Source organism: Ambystoma mexicanum, chromosome 5p, assembly GCF_040938575.1.
Source record: "Ambystoma mexicanum isolate Mex_15411 chromosome 5p, UKY_AmexF1_1, whole genome shotgun sequence".
Taxonomy (NCBI): domain Eukaryota; kingdom Metazoa; phylum Chordata; class Amphibia; order Caudata; family Ambystomatidae; genus Ambystoma; species Ambystoma mexicanum.
This window is the reverse complement of record NC_090930.1, coordinates 826,884,936-826,899,796: the sequence shown is the minus strand read 5'-3', so window position 1 is coordinate 826,899,796 and position 14,861 is coordinate 826,884,936.

Here is a 14,861-nt window from a genome sequence, read left to right as displayed (position 1 = left end):
CTGCCACCTCCTCTACCCCACCATATTTACCCCATGCACGTATGCTACCCCCACTCTCTCTACCCACACCCTCTCTATCCCCACCCATCCTACCCACATTTTCTCTACCCCTACCCTCCAACCCTCACCACACTCTATCTACCCCAACTGCTCTCTCTACCACCACCCGCCCACCCTACCCCGGCTCTGTCTACCCCCAACCCACTGTACCCCTGCTCTCTCCACCCTAATGACCCATGCTAAGCCGCTCTCTCTACCCCATCCTTCCTACCCACACCAACCTTGCTCCAACACTCTCTACCCCCACCCTCTCTACTACCACCCACTACCATATCCCCACCCATTTATCCTACCACCACTCTCTTTACCCACACCCTCTCTATTGAAACCCATCCACCCAAACGCCACTCTTTCTACTCAAACAACCCACCCTATCCCCACTCTCTCTACCCCTAACCACTCTCTCTACCCCATCTACTCTACACCAAACCTCTCTACCCTAACCCTTTTTAGCCCCACAATCTCTACATCCACCCACCATACCTCCACTCTCTTTACCCCCAACTGCCTACCCAACCTCAACTCCCTCTACCCCCAAACACCCTACCCCAAATCTCTCTACCTCTACTCACTGTACCCCCCACTGTAACCACACCCACCCAACCCCTACCCACCCTACATCCACTCACTCTATCTCACCCTCTCTCTCCCAAATCCCCACCCTCTCTACAACCATACCCCCACTCACTCTACCCCTACCCACCCTACCCCCACTCTCTCTATGCCCACCCTACCCCTTCTCTCTGTCCCCCACCTACCTACCCTACTCCCACTCTCTCTACATACCCCTGCTCTCTCTACAGGCACCCAACCACCTTACCCTGGCTCTTTTTAATCCCACACACCCACTGTACCCCTACTCCCTCTACCCCCACCAACCCTACACCCACTCTTTCTCCCCACCCCTGCTCTCCTATCCCCCAATCCACCCTACCCCCACACTCTTTACCCCATCCACCCTATCCCTGCTCTGTCTATCCCAACTACCCTACCCCCGCTCTCCACCCCAACCACCCACCCTAATCCCACTTTCTCTACCACCATCCACCCTACCACCATCCACCCTCTTCCAAAGACTCTACTCCCACCCACCTACCCTACCCTGCTCTCTCTACCGACACCCTCTCTACCCCCAAACACCCACAAACCCCCTGCCCTCACTCTGTCTACCCCCGCTTTCTCTACCCCCACCCATCCTACCCCACCCTCTCTACCCTCACCCTCTCTGCCTGCAACCTTTTACCCCACTTTCTCTATTACCACACACCCAACATCAACTCTCTCTACCCCCAACTGCTCACCCGAACCCCAGTCTCTGGACCCCTATCCACCCAGCCTACCACCACTCACTCTACCCCCACCCCCAACTCCCCATACCCATACCCTCTCTCACCCCGAGACCCCCACGTTCTCTACCCTCACCAAACCCACACTACCTCTACTCTCTCTACCACCATCAATGCACCCTATCCCCACTCCCTCTACCACCACCCACCCTACGCCCACTCTCTCTACTCCCACCCACTCTAACCTAACTCTTTCCTCCCCCACCAGCCTAACCCCGCTTTTTCTAACCCCACCCACACAACTAATGCTCTCTACCCTCACCCACCTGTACCCCTCACTCACCCTACCCACACTCTCCCCACCCACCTTAACCAATTCTCTCTACCCCCACCCGACCACCTTACCCAATTCTCTCTACCCCCACCCACCAAACCTATTCAACTCTCTCTACCACCACACACACACACCCTAACAACTCTCTCTACCACATTCACCCAACCCAAACCCCACTCTCTGAAACGCCACCCACCTACCCATCCACCCTAATCCCACTCTCTCTAGTCCCACCCACCCACCCCCCACTCACTCTATCTAACCCACTCTCACCCAAAATCCCCACCCTTCCTACCCCCACCTCTTTCTACCATCACCCATCCCTCCCTCTCTCTCTCTCTACTCCACGATACCACCTCTCTTTACCCCCACCCAACACCCCTAGCCCCACTCTCTCTACCCCCAAACTACCCTTCCCCACTCTCTCTTCTCCCACCACCCTACCCCCACTCTTTCTATCCCCACCCACCACACTACCTCCACACTTTATACCCCCACCTACCCAACCCCGACTCTCTTTACCCTTACCACCCTCTCCCACTCTCTCTACCCCCACCTTACCTAACTCTCTCTACCCCCGTCCACCCACCCTATGCATCTCTCTGTACCCCCAACCACCATTCCCACCTCTCTCTACTCCCACACACCCACCCTACTAACTCTCTCTACCCCATCCACCCAGCCTACCAACTCTATCTACCCGCACCCAACCTAACTCCACCCTCACTACCCCAACCCACCCTTTCCCCACTCTCTTTACCCCTAATGAACTATCCTTCCCCCACTCTCTCTACTCCCACCCAACCTACCCCCACTATTTGGACCCCCACCCACACACCCTACCCTACTCTATCTACCACCACATGCCAACCCTATACCCACTTTTGCTACCCCACTAACCTACCCTATCCCCACTCTCTCTACGACCACCCACCCTACCCATACTCTACCAGCTCCTACCCACTCTACCCCCACTCTTTATACCCCCACCTAACCATCCCTGACTCTCTCTACCCTCAACCAACCTACACCCTCACCCGCCCTACCCCACTCTCACTACCTCAACCCACCCACCTTACCCAACTCTGTCTACCACCACTGACCCATCTTACTCAACTCTCTATACCCCCCCACCCACATCTCTCTACACCACCCACCCACCCTACCAACTCCCTCTACCCCCACCCACCCTACGAACTCTCTCTATCCGTATGCAGCCTACCAACTCTCACTAACCACCCCACACTACACTCACCCTCCCTACCCCACCCTCTCTCTCTCTCTACCTGCATCCGGCCACCCTACACCCTTTCTCTTTACCGCCACCCAGCCCACCCCCTTTCTCTCTCTACTCAACCCTACCACCTCTCTTTACCCCATCACCCACCCGATACCCTTTATTCCCAAACCCTACCTCCTCTATTCTCCCACCCACCCATCTTACCCCCTCTCCCTATCCCTTCTCATCCTGCCTCACACACTCTTGATTTTTCTTACCCTCTCACTCTTACCCTTTCTCGCTCATATTTCCTCTTGTCCGTCATCATTGGCACACACACTCTAACAATGGCTTCCTCCCCTGCTCTCTATCCCTTCACATTCTATTGCACACCTGCACCCCTTATCGCATCCCCCTTTGAAACTTTTCACTCTCCGCCTTACACCCTGGTGCCTATGAATGTCAAATGCAAAGTACAGCAGTAAACACCAGAACTATTGGCATTGCCAATGCTTGTTTACATTATGATGTAAACTGAATGCATAATCCTACTCTACATCGAAACAGACATGGACATTACTCAACAACATGACTGAATAGCAATGCAAAGCTACCACCTCTGGCATTCAAATGGCATATCCCTGTCTCCACATTACAAAGGACCCGCCACAAAGCTGAAGTTAAAACACATGCATTGTATTATTCTCATACTTAATATGTACATGTCACAAAAAGAGAATGAAGCATAAATAACTTGCTTGAAATATGCTGCTTGTGCTTTTAGGGTAGTTGCACTCCCTTTTGGCAAATCTGATGTGATGCACATGTTGTTGGTGCAATGGGATGCTCGTGTTAGCATTTGTGCATACGTGTTTGCATCTGACAGATGCACCGGAAATGTGTGCCATTATATGTGCCCGTTTGTGTACACATCTTTTGGACATCAGTTTGCTTTGTCTTGCACACAGGACTTGTTGGGTGTTTCCTTTGAGAATTGGTCAGTTACTCTCTACGGAAATGGAAACAGGCTGCACCTCACCGATTAGTTCCACAAAGCCAAACAAGTCTGTAAAATAGCCTACCAGTTCTGACTGGACTGTTCTATGTTTGCAGGCCAAAGACTGCTTTACAGGTGGTGGGTCACTTTTCTGTAATGGAACAGAAAGGCTAAAGTAAAATAGTGGCATTGAACATTGCTTAGGGCAATACCAGTAATAACTCATTTAAAATCTTACATCCATCAGTTATTAGTTTGGAAAAAAAGTGCATAAAAACAAGGCCGACCCAGAAGCCGACAATATGCACTTATCAGTGATGTCACTTCCTGTGATATCACTCCACATAGTACCACGTCCCATAGCATCACCTGGGTCAAAGGTTGCGCCATAAGCATCAGTCCCACACCGCCAATAATTTGAAACGTTGCCACCCTCGATGGGGAGGGGGGGCTATTTGGTTCCTTATTACAAGCAATTCTGACTGCTAGTAAGCTAGGAGTTAGCCAAAGTAACTTCTTTGTAAATTAGTCCCCTGTTGTTTGGTGTTTCACACATCTTTTAACTTATGCCAGTCGACTGGCCCTGGGTAATGCCAAGGCCTATCACCAGCTGCCTGACCACCCACCGAAAAAACTAGAACAGCAAAGATGTTTTTTCCCACTGTCTCTTGGTGTGGCTCAAATCACTGATGTGAATAGTTGTTTAGAGATGTGCAGTGTGCAGGAACCTTGGGCATATTTGCGTGAATCAGGGGGCATTTCTGTGCATTTATAAGTGCATCCCAAATTCATAAATGGGCTGTGCTTTAAAATGCGCAGAAAACCTAGACTTTCTCCAAGCAGCCCTCCCGACACTAGTATATGCAAAAGAGCCGGCTGGCACATCTCTGCACTACTGTCCAGCGACCCCTTGAAATGCACATGTCACATTTGAGAATAAGGTAACCTGCGCATTTCTGCAATGAGCGCAAATGTAAAACATGCATCCTCTGCACTTTTTCAGTTGGGCTCATTTTAAGGAATCCGACACTACTGTTCAAGGTTTGACATGCACTGGCCAACCTACGGGCCAGGATTCCGAACGTATCGTATTCCAATAGAGCTCGTTTGATCCTCCGCAATCGTGAAGGATGTTTCCCAATTCACGCGTCGATAAGAGCAATGTGTGTACAAATCCTGACCCGGAGAAATGTCTTTGTGGGCAGTAGCATGTCTACATGCTCAAACCTCCCACTGTCTGTCTCAGTAGCGCCTCATCTTAATGTATACACACCCACGTGTCAGCCGAATATATGTATTCCCCACATCCCTAAACATAGGGCAGCCCGACCGTCTGTACATTGGCATTGTTTTACATGCATACATATTTTAATCTGAGACGTTTGGCCCATTCTACTACTGAAGGTTTTGTATTTGGTCCAGTTTGGAGGGAGTGTATGCAATGCCTACTGTACACTGCGCCCCCCCCCCCCCCAGACCTCCCAGCAGTTCTGCAGATGGCGAAGACAGTGGCAAGTAGACAAGCAGTCTGCGGTGGCAGAGACCGAGCTGATTACCTCCAATATCTTATCTCCTATCACAATTCCCTGACTCCAGCTCTTATTGCCAGGCCCCCGTGTTACCCCTCCTGGAGCCAGCCATTGGTGACAGATCACAGTAGCACCATTTAATTAGCCACTGGGGTGCTTTTACAGTTCAGTCAAAAAAGACACATCATCAAATGGTTTCAGTTAACTTTCCTTGTGCTCATTGTAAGAAAATTCAGCACACTAAGACTACCCGTCATGCCTTCCCTTAGGAATACTCCTGAAGCTGGAATGCTGATTTCCAGCCATGCGAAGAATAATAATAACACGGTGTCATTTATAGAGCGTTTTCATCCAAAGCGCTGTATATAAAACATTTCATTTTTAAATACAATCAGTATTACTAAACCGAAAATAGTACTTCTTTTATCGACCTTGGAAGGATGAAAAGCTGAGTTTATCTTGGCGATATCCGAACCTGCAAATCACACGAGTGCTTGATCCACTGAGCTATCTTTACAGGATGAATGCATTTAATGTATGTGTGTTAATTTATTATTTAATAATGTATCTATTTGGTGAGTGTGTTGATTAAGTGCAAACATAGGGCAGTGGAGCGATTTAAATACTTGAATAAAAGGGATTTAGATATCAGTGCATGCAGGAATGTAGGCAACACGGCACGTAATTGAATGTGTGAGACACCGGTATTAAAGATATCAGGCAGTGCAGAGATGTGTATACGAGGGCTTTTGATGGAATCAGTGAGGCACAGATAATACAGATATCAAGAAGAGCAGCAACACATGTAACACACCTTGTGATGGAATGAGTGAGGCGTAGGCAATATAGATATCAGGCGGTACATAAATATTTATAACCTTATATTTAATCAAATGAATAAGGTGCAGGTGATACAGATAGGAGATAGTTCAGGAATATATGTACAATGGAAAGTGAGGGAAGAGTGAGGTGCAGGTGATTCAGATGTCAGGCGGTGCAGAAATATATGTAACAATTAGAGAGGGTACTTTTGAAAGTAATTTGTAGTGGTTATGACAGAATCTCATCTGGTGAGAGCTGAAAAAACCTGAGCTTTCATTATTTTCTTGACAAAATGATGCAGGCAATTCTGTTTCTGAAGGGGGGGTATGATAATTGGACCCCTTTGTCATAATGGTCCATGCCACAATCATAGTGGACTCATGCCTTTGCTGTGACCGTCTCCTGATATCTCCAGCAACTTCCCTGCAGTGCGGTATATTCAAAGGTCACATGTGCATTCCTTGCAGATGATGGAACACAAAGTTAAAACAGGCAGAGTTTGCTTTTTAATGGACTGTACCTCTGATTGAAAACATAATAACTGTGAACCCTAGTCAGCATGGTGGCAGGTTAAACTGCAAATATAAGCCATGTCTGGTTCTGACACAGCTGCTGGCCCCACACAATTATACAAAACAAACAAGGCGATGACTGGAAGGTTGGAAATGAATCCCAACCTCTGGTATTGCTCTGGACAACCCTGCAGACCATCGTTCTTCGCCTGCCAAGCCATGACAAAAGGGTAAAGACCATATGCTAATCAGGCTTGGTCTTAAATATAGACTAGATGTAGCACTCTCAGGGGAGGCTGACACACACCTTTAGGGATCCTGCAACTCTGTGAGGTGCCAGGCGACAGGGTGGCTGTCAGAGAAGCGGTCTTGGTCCAGCAGCAGAGTTCACCCCCATTGGTCCCTGGGGATGGTTAGGGGACAGAGCTCACTTCTGCCTTGGAACACCGGCCTTCACCTCACAACTGGAGGAGTTTAGTAAGGACTTCTCTCTAATCACAGTCCATCAACATCTTCTTTCAGGGTTAGATCCCAGGGATGATTCAAAGAAGGGATGGAAGGCCCGTTCCTTTAAAGATAAAAGTCCAGAGGTGATTGGACTAAAGCTACCTTGCATTAGGGGTAAAAACACTGCTCTTGGAATGAATGGACTTTGCTCTTCTGACATGACACCCAAAATGCTTTTTGCTACAGGAAGCGGAGGGGACAGGAAAGAGAGAGAGGGGCAGAGAGAAACAAGATGGCGGAATCAGCCCCTGCCGGTACAGATGCTCCCCTGGCTACACTAACCCTGCCACCTCCCTTTCTCAATAGAATCAAAGGCCATTAGAAATGCAGCAATCTGGTTTGAGGCCAGGCTCTTTGTTAATGGGAGTTCCCTTTAATTCCTGTTCCCGGGCTAGCTTCTTGTAGACGCAGTGGTCGAAGTGAGCGGAAGCGGATGGGAGTGGTGCTCCTCTACTTTTTTTAATGAAGTTTTACCATTCCTATACTTTTATTTTAAAAAGAAACCATTACGGAATGGTTTCGTTATAAATAAATGTATAGGAAGAAGTTGAAACTTGCACTTTCACTGCAACGCACTGAATGTTTCCTTAAGCAGCAGGTGCATGTGTTTGGGGGTTTGTATTGGGTGTGGGAGTGGGCGTGGTGTTGGGATTTGTGGGGAGTGGGTGCAGGCCAGCAGAGAACATAGTTCCACTACTTCTTTTTGTACACTTCGACCAATGTGTAGACGGGATGTCCTTTGGAAAAGGGTGTTACCTACACTTACATAAGAACAAAGAGAGGCAATCCCCCAAGGTTTCGGTCCTGCCAGTGGGCAGGGGGAGCCTTGTCTGGAACAAATGCACATAACCCTTCCACAGCTGAACTGCGGCCACAGGACTGACACATAATGATATATGCAGATATCCTTAATACTGCACTAGTCCGCCACATCTAGAAGACAGTATATTTGCGCTTAGAGGACTTTGAGGGTAGTTTGTCTCCATCTGAGCTTAAGGTATGGATAAACGCACCACTTCAGTGGACGTCTGACACAGGAACATCTATCCATACAAACACTTTAGAATGCAGCTTCGACTATGAAAAATTCGGTCTAGCTGGACACATAATGGCTTTGCGCCGTACACCAGACTTGCGTCAACACCTCTGCCATTAGAATACAGCGATAACCTATGACAATTTTTAGTCTCGCTGGTCTCATATTGAGTCTCTTGCACTAGCGCTCTGTCGTGACCTACCTCAGCACACATCCATATGCCTGACCTCTTGGGTTGCTTACTGGAGCCTAGCCAGCCCATCTGATTCCTAATCGTGGCCAAATGCACACATGCACTATTAAACCTTTTCTGAGAATGTTCCCATAACTGGACTTCGGTCCCTGAAGGCGTTCCTAACACAAAGTACTGTGAGGCCATACAAATGGGAAAAAAACACTATATAAATGACATTTACTACTACTGCTCCATGTGTGATTTTAATTTAATGTGGCTGGGGTAACTATGAGAGATGCTGGCCACCATGACCTGACTCAGGTATGTTTTATTTTTACAGTTTAGCGTGCCATCAGGGCCGGATCCTCAAAGGCATGCCGTTTTTGGAGGAAGGGTGGATATCTTAAATGCAGCACCTGTGCTGCAGAGACTTGGCTGTCACTGAAGCTGTCATGAGGGCACCTGTTACCTGAACATGCTCTGTGCCACTATACAGCAGGTGCTGCCCTCAGATTACTGAGTCAACAGAGCACAGGTGTACACCTTATTTGTGGCATGGAGTTTTATGAATGGGAAATCCGGTCAGCAGATTTCCTTTCCTGAAATGGAATTACCCATATAATTTTATTTACTAATAAAACAAAAAAGCAGGGCTCCTACACCCTTGCAAGACATCAATTCCTCCCATCCCTACCAGCCTCTAGGGCACATTTGGTATGGCATATCTGTGGACCAAGTTCTCCATACTGACTGCTGTGGAATGAGGATCCTGCTCGCTGTGGGTGAAGGAACCCTACAAGTGCTGAACAATCTTCCTGGTAGTGCACACCTAAGAACTCATCGTATCCCCGGAGACCCGGTATAGGGACACCCAGAAACTCAGAAGTGCAGAAACAGCTCAAACTCCCTGTTTACCATCTGGAAACATCTTTGAGCTGGCTTGACCGTGCTCAACTTATTTCAAGTCACTGCAAGACCTGCAGTGCTGCTTTTGGTACTCTACAAGCTTCAAACCACTTACCTGCCTTTTGAGATGTCTAGATGCTGACTCAGCCCATTGAAGCAGGCTACCTCAACTTGACTTGATAACAGGCTCAACTTTTTGAATGCACCCCACTCAAATGCTGACTTGACCTGCTAGAAGCCATTGTTTTGTCACTGACTGAACTGACAAATCGAACCGCTGGCAGACATTGATTTGACCTATCAGAACTGCTGCCTTGAACCACTTGGAGGCCACACCTCAAACTGACTCGCCACTGGAAAAGCAAGTCTCAACCATTTCAACACTGGTTCAACTGCAGTAAAGCACCTAGAAGCTATCCTTTACACTGTTGAGCAAAAACGACCAGAACCCAAAGGCATTTGAAGAAGCATGTACCCCTAGTTCACCTTAAAGGGCCTTAGTTACTATTAAGTCCCCATTCTTTGCCCTTTAAAGACATATCCTTGAACATTGACATTAATGCTGAAATCGATTGCCTGGGCCCCCTGTCTATCAACCCAAAGTGCCCTTTATTCTCAAAGTCTGCATTCTCTGTGTATCCTTTAGAGAGATGGGTCTGTGATGGTTTTAATTAGTTGTTTGTATTGTTCGTTTTTATTAAAGTTCCTATGTTTATAGAACTTTGGTTTAAAATTATTTTATTTTTGTACCCTCGCACGATTGTTGTTTGTGGTGCATCTACATCAGGTCACCCCCAGAAAAGTAAAACCTGACTTCAGCCTATGTTATCAAACAAGGCAAATGAGATATACCTGTCAGACTGTGCCTGTTTCATCTTTACGATTGGGATCACTGCTGGTTTAATAGTAGTGTAGGGCTGAGTAGGCGGTATAGCCACTACTCATACCTTCACTCCTTGCAGGGCAGTAGTCGTTTTGTCATACGGGTGACCCACGATTATTGGTGGTTCAATTTTGGGAGAACGAACCAGTCCACTCACCCAACCCGAAAGTCCCCTCCCACTGCATACCTTCGCCCACATCCAGCACTTCTAAAATGTTTTCAACTTTTGCTCTAATTTCACTGCAAGAGTGCTGGAAATAGAAAAAAAGTTTAACATGCCTCTATGCCTTTCCTAGGGCAGTGGCACATAGGGCTCAGTGAAATTGTGCAATTCCAATCCACCATCCGCGGGGGAGAAATCTGTACAATTTTAATCTGTTTCACTGCAATCCGCTGCTTGCCACCCCTGCATATCGAAAAGAGTGCTGCAAAGTTTCTTGTGACATCTTGAGAACCAAAACAAGCAATGCAAAGTTTCTCGTGCCTCTGCACAAACCTTGCACAAATGGAAAAGAGCAGCACACAGTTTCTCATGCCACTGCGCGAATCTAATACAAATCAAATAGAGCATCACAAAGATTCTCATGCCTCTGTACACACCTAGCAAACATCAAAAAAAGTAGCACAGTTTCTTTTGCCTTTGTGTGAAACTAACACGAATTGAAAAAATTGCACAAAGTTTCTCATGCCCTGCGCAAACTTAACACAAATTGAAAAGAACGGCATGAAGTGTCTCGTGCTGCTGCGCGAATCTTACACAAATCAAAAAGAGCAGCACAAAGTTTCTCGTAACGCTGTGCGAACCTAGCACAAATCAAAAAGAGCAGCAAAAACTTTCTTTTGCCACCGTGTGAACCTAAGATGAATTGAAAAGTACTTCACAAAGTTTCCTGTGCTGCTGCGTGAACCTAACACGAATCGAAAAAGAACGGCATGAAGTTTCTCGTGCCGCTGCAAGAACCTACCATGAATCGAACTAAAAGCTGCACAAACCTAGCACGGTAAAAAAAAACATGCAAATTTTCTTGTGCCGCAACACGAAACTAGTGCAGATCTAAATTAAGCCCACGCAAAGTTTCTTGTATTGCTGCGCGAAACTAGTATGGATCATGGAAAACCGTGCAAAGTGTCTCGTGCCGCTGCACAAAACCACCATGGATCAAAAAGGGCCTGCACAAGGTTTCTCGTGCCGCTGCAGGAAACTAGTACGGATTGAAGAAAGACCCAGATGAAGTTTCTTGTGTCACAGAACAAAAAAAGACCTGCACAAACTTTCTCATGACGCTGTGCGAAACTAACACAAATCGAAAAACCATGCAGAGCATCTCGTGGCACTATGCGAAACTAGCACAGTTCGGAAAAACCTGCACAATGTTTCTCATGTCGCTCCACGAAACTAACACAGATCGAGAAAAAAGAGCTCTGTGAAATTTTTCGTTGCGCTACACAAAAGTAACATGGGAACGAAACACCACACTCTATAAAAAAACCACACAAAAACTGGATGAAATTTCAATGGCGGAGGAACCACAATGCTAATTTCGTTGTGTGGGTGAAAATTTCACTCACCCTTAGTGGCACATGTTACAGGACCCTCTAAGGGGTGGCAGCCATTTGGCCTTCCTTGCAGCACCCTCATGTGTACCCCTAGGTAACTTCAAACCTTCTGGCGGAATCTATGAAAATGTAAAATGTTTGCGTGACCTCGAACCACCCAAATTCTATGGTGTGTATTATCCCCTATATAGTTGACACTGCATTACCCAAGATCAAGTCACTGTAGTACTGCAGATAGGTAAAACAATTGTGCCTTTGATGAAAGAACCATGAATGTTGGCACACTTCTAGACCACACCCATGTGAACATTTTTGGCTGAGAGGTCAACTCAGATTTTTCCTGTAACAAAGTTGACAGCCCTTTTTAAAGAATGGCAACTAGTTGTCATTTAGATATCCTAATTTTGTATATATTCATTGTCCAATCATTTGTCTGGCGATGCCCATTGTACACTTCAGAAGTAGAAATAAAGCCTAATAGTAAAAAATAATGTGTTTTTTCATAATTTATAGCAGATTTAGTCAAGGGAAGAAAAACAAAACCATTAACAATTATTGATTGATGTTTATGTAATGCAAATGTAGTGTCTTATATTGCTGATTTTAGAAAAGAGGTGTGAAGGGCCATGGTCCCTTTTTATGTCACTGCATATAGATGGGGCATTCAGTTGTGCCGGAGCGCAAAGCGCAATGCTTTATGAAACACGAAACAAAAGTAAAATGTGTTTGTCTTCCTCGGGGGGGGGGCTAACTACGTCAGGCACGCTCCCACGTCAACATGGTCAACGTGGAGCATCAACTAGTATAGCTCCGGATTGGGACGTGGACGGCTTCGCAAAATGCTGCAATGAACTCACAGGCAGTGAATACATTTTCCGGGCTATAATGGTCGGCACCGGCGAAGGTAAGCAGCTATAGTCGATCTGCGGGCTATACCAGTTTGTATAGCCCGCAGATTGAACAATCAGGTTTCTGGAAACACCACTAGGGTGTTCTAATACCTAGCGCCTTATCCTGTGTACCTTACTTAATTTATGTTGATTGTGACAAGGTTTGGGTAAACCTGTTCAAGTACCTGCGGCAGCTTATTTCCATAGCTCAGCATAACGGCATGAATGTTTTGGCGCAGAGTGAGTTGCATTACCCACTGTTTTTTTCATGTCAGAATGTAGCAAACCAATTGGGACATTCAGTGCATGCTATCCACCAGTGCTCAGTAATCTGGTCTGTAGCTTGAAACAGCAAGAGCACTCAGATGCTATCAGAGGCGATCAAAGTTTTGATTTCAGGAAGTTCATGTCTGAAAAGGTCAGATTTGCAGAGATAGTGCAGATACCCTCTTTGCCATGGTGTTTGCTCCTAATGGCACACCTGACATGGCAGATACAAATTCAGGACAGTTTTAAAAATCTTTTACAACAGTCTCAGTCACTGCACACTTCACAATTGAACCATATGTAATGGGACATTTGGTTTTCATAATAAAATAATTAGCGACATTGAAGGATGCTTCTGTATCAGCATTGGCATTGCATTGTTCAGTTTACCTACTTTTTAGGATCTCAAACAGCTTCCTGCTCATAATGTGTGTTTATCATTGCAAAAATGCCTATCAATGTTACTCTTTTTCCCCACTTTAACTTGGGCACTGTAGAATAAAGATGCACATTTAATGTTTACGCTGGAAGACAAAAATGTGGTTTCCAACTCCTGATGGAAATGGTACATATTTTGCCTTTTGTTGGATGGTGCATTTGCATCTGGGATTTTCACAAGGGTAGTTTACTCAGCAAACAATTCAGCACATACCATGTTCTGCTTTGTCGGAAAAATCAATCCACTGCCAGTTTAGCATATCCCCAATGTATGCCAATTGCTCACATACCAAGTCACAGTATTCAGCCAAGGAAAGGTAAGCCAAAGCCTGCTTTGTTCACTACCCTTAAAGATTTGTATGTTAAAATAATTGGCAAGACCGAATAAATGAACTTGCCATCAAGTTATATGCAAAAACAGTGTAAATCACAGGGATAAAATAACATTCCGTTTTATAGCAATGAATTGAAATGTGCAAGAATCATATAACACCAAACCAGACAATATATAACATTTTGAGCAAAGAGAGTATGGCTGTAGAGAGGGGTGACTTATTCATATTGGGTGGCACCCTGCAACTCGTCTGCCCTTTTATGAAGGAGTCAGTATCCCAGAGAACTGCAGGAATCGCGCAGGTCATTCTGGTGAATGACCAATTGCCCATGCAGGGCTGGCATGTACAGATCTGTCAGACATAATTAGGTCTGCACCTTCACAAACATGGTTTAAAATTGACATTTCTAACATATTATTTGCAATGGAATCAACATGTGTTTTGCAATGGCAGTGCAGGCATATCCTGCGTACTGTTGGTGACCAGGCATCTACTGGACTATTCCATGTGTTGAGAATTACTTGTAAATTGTATGGTGTTTTGCCCATTGTTATTTAGCAAAATTAGGTCTCATAAATTACACAATTTCGACCCACTAATGAAAGGATGAAAGTCCCCTGCCAGAAATTGAACTTATGCATACAGGTTTTCCCACAGATCTCTGCAGATCCCCCGGTTTTCAACCCTATTAATTGTTCTCCCATCCCATGGCTCTTCTCAATATTCACTCCTTGTATGCACCAGCCTTTTGTACAGTGCTCTGTTAGATAGTAACTAGGTTTAGAATATATTAATCCTATAAATATCAGAATATATACATACAAACCACTGCTCACTTTTTCCACCGAATTACTTTGTTTGTAAAACATAGGCTGAAACAGAACTCTTGAATCATGTTTTTTAAGTCCTGGCATTGGTGGCACATGTCATTGTACATCACGGTTTATTTTTTATAATTGTAAGTGGACAAGGACCAGTAGTTTTCCACATTTACTTAAATGTAAAAGTGCCATTAGCTCTTGAATTCCTGTATTGGAAAATGCATAGATGTGGGCTCCTCCATATTACAACAAATTCCATCTTGACCTTTAATACCGTTGAGGTACTA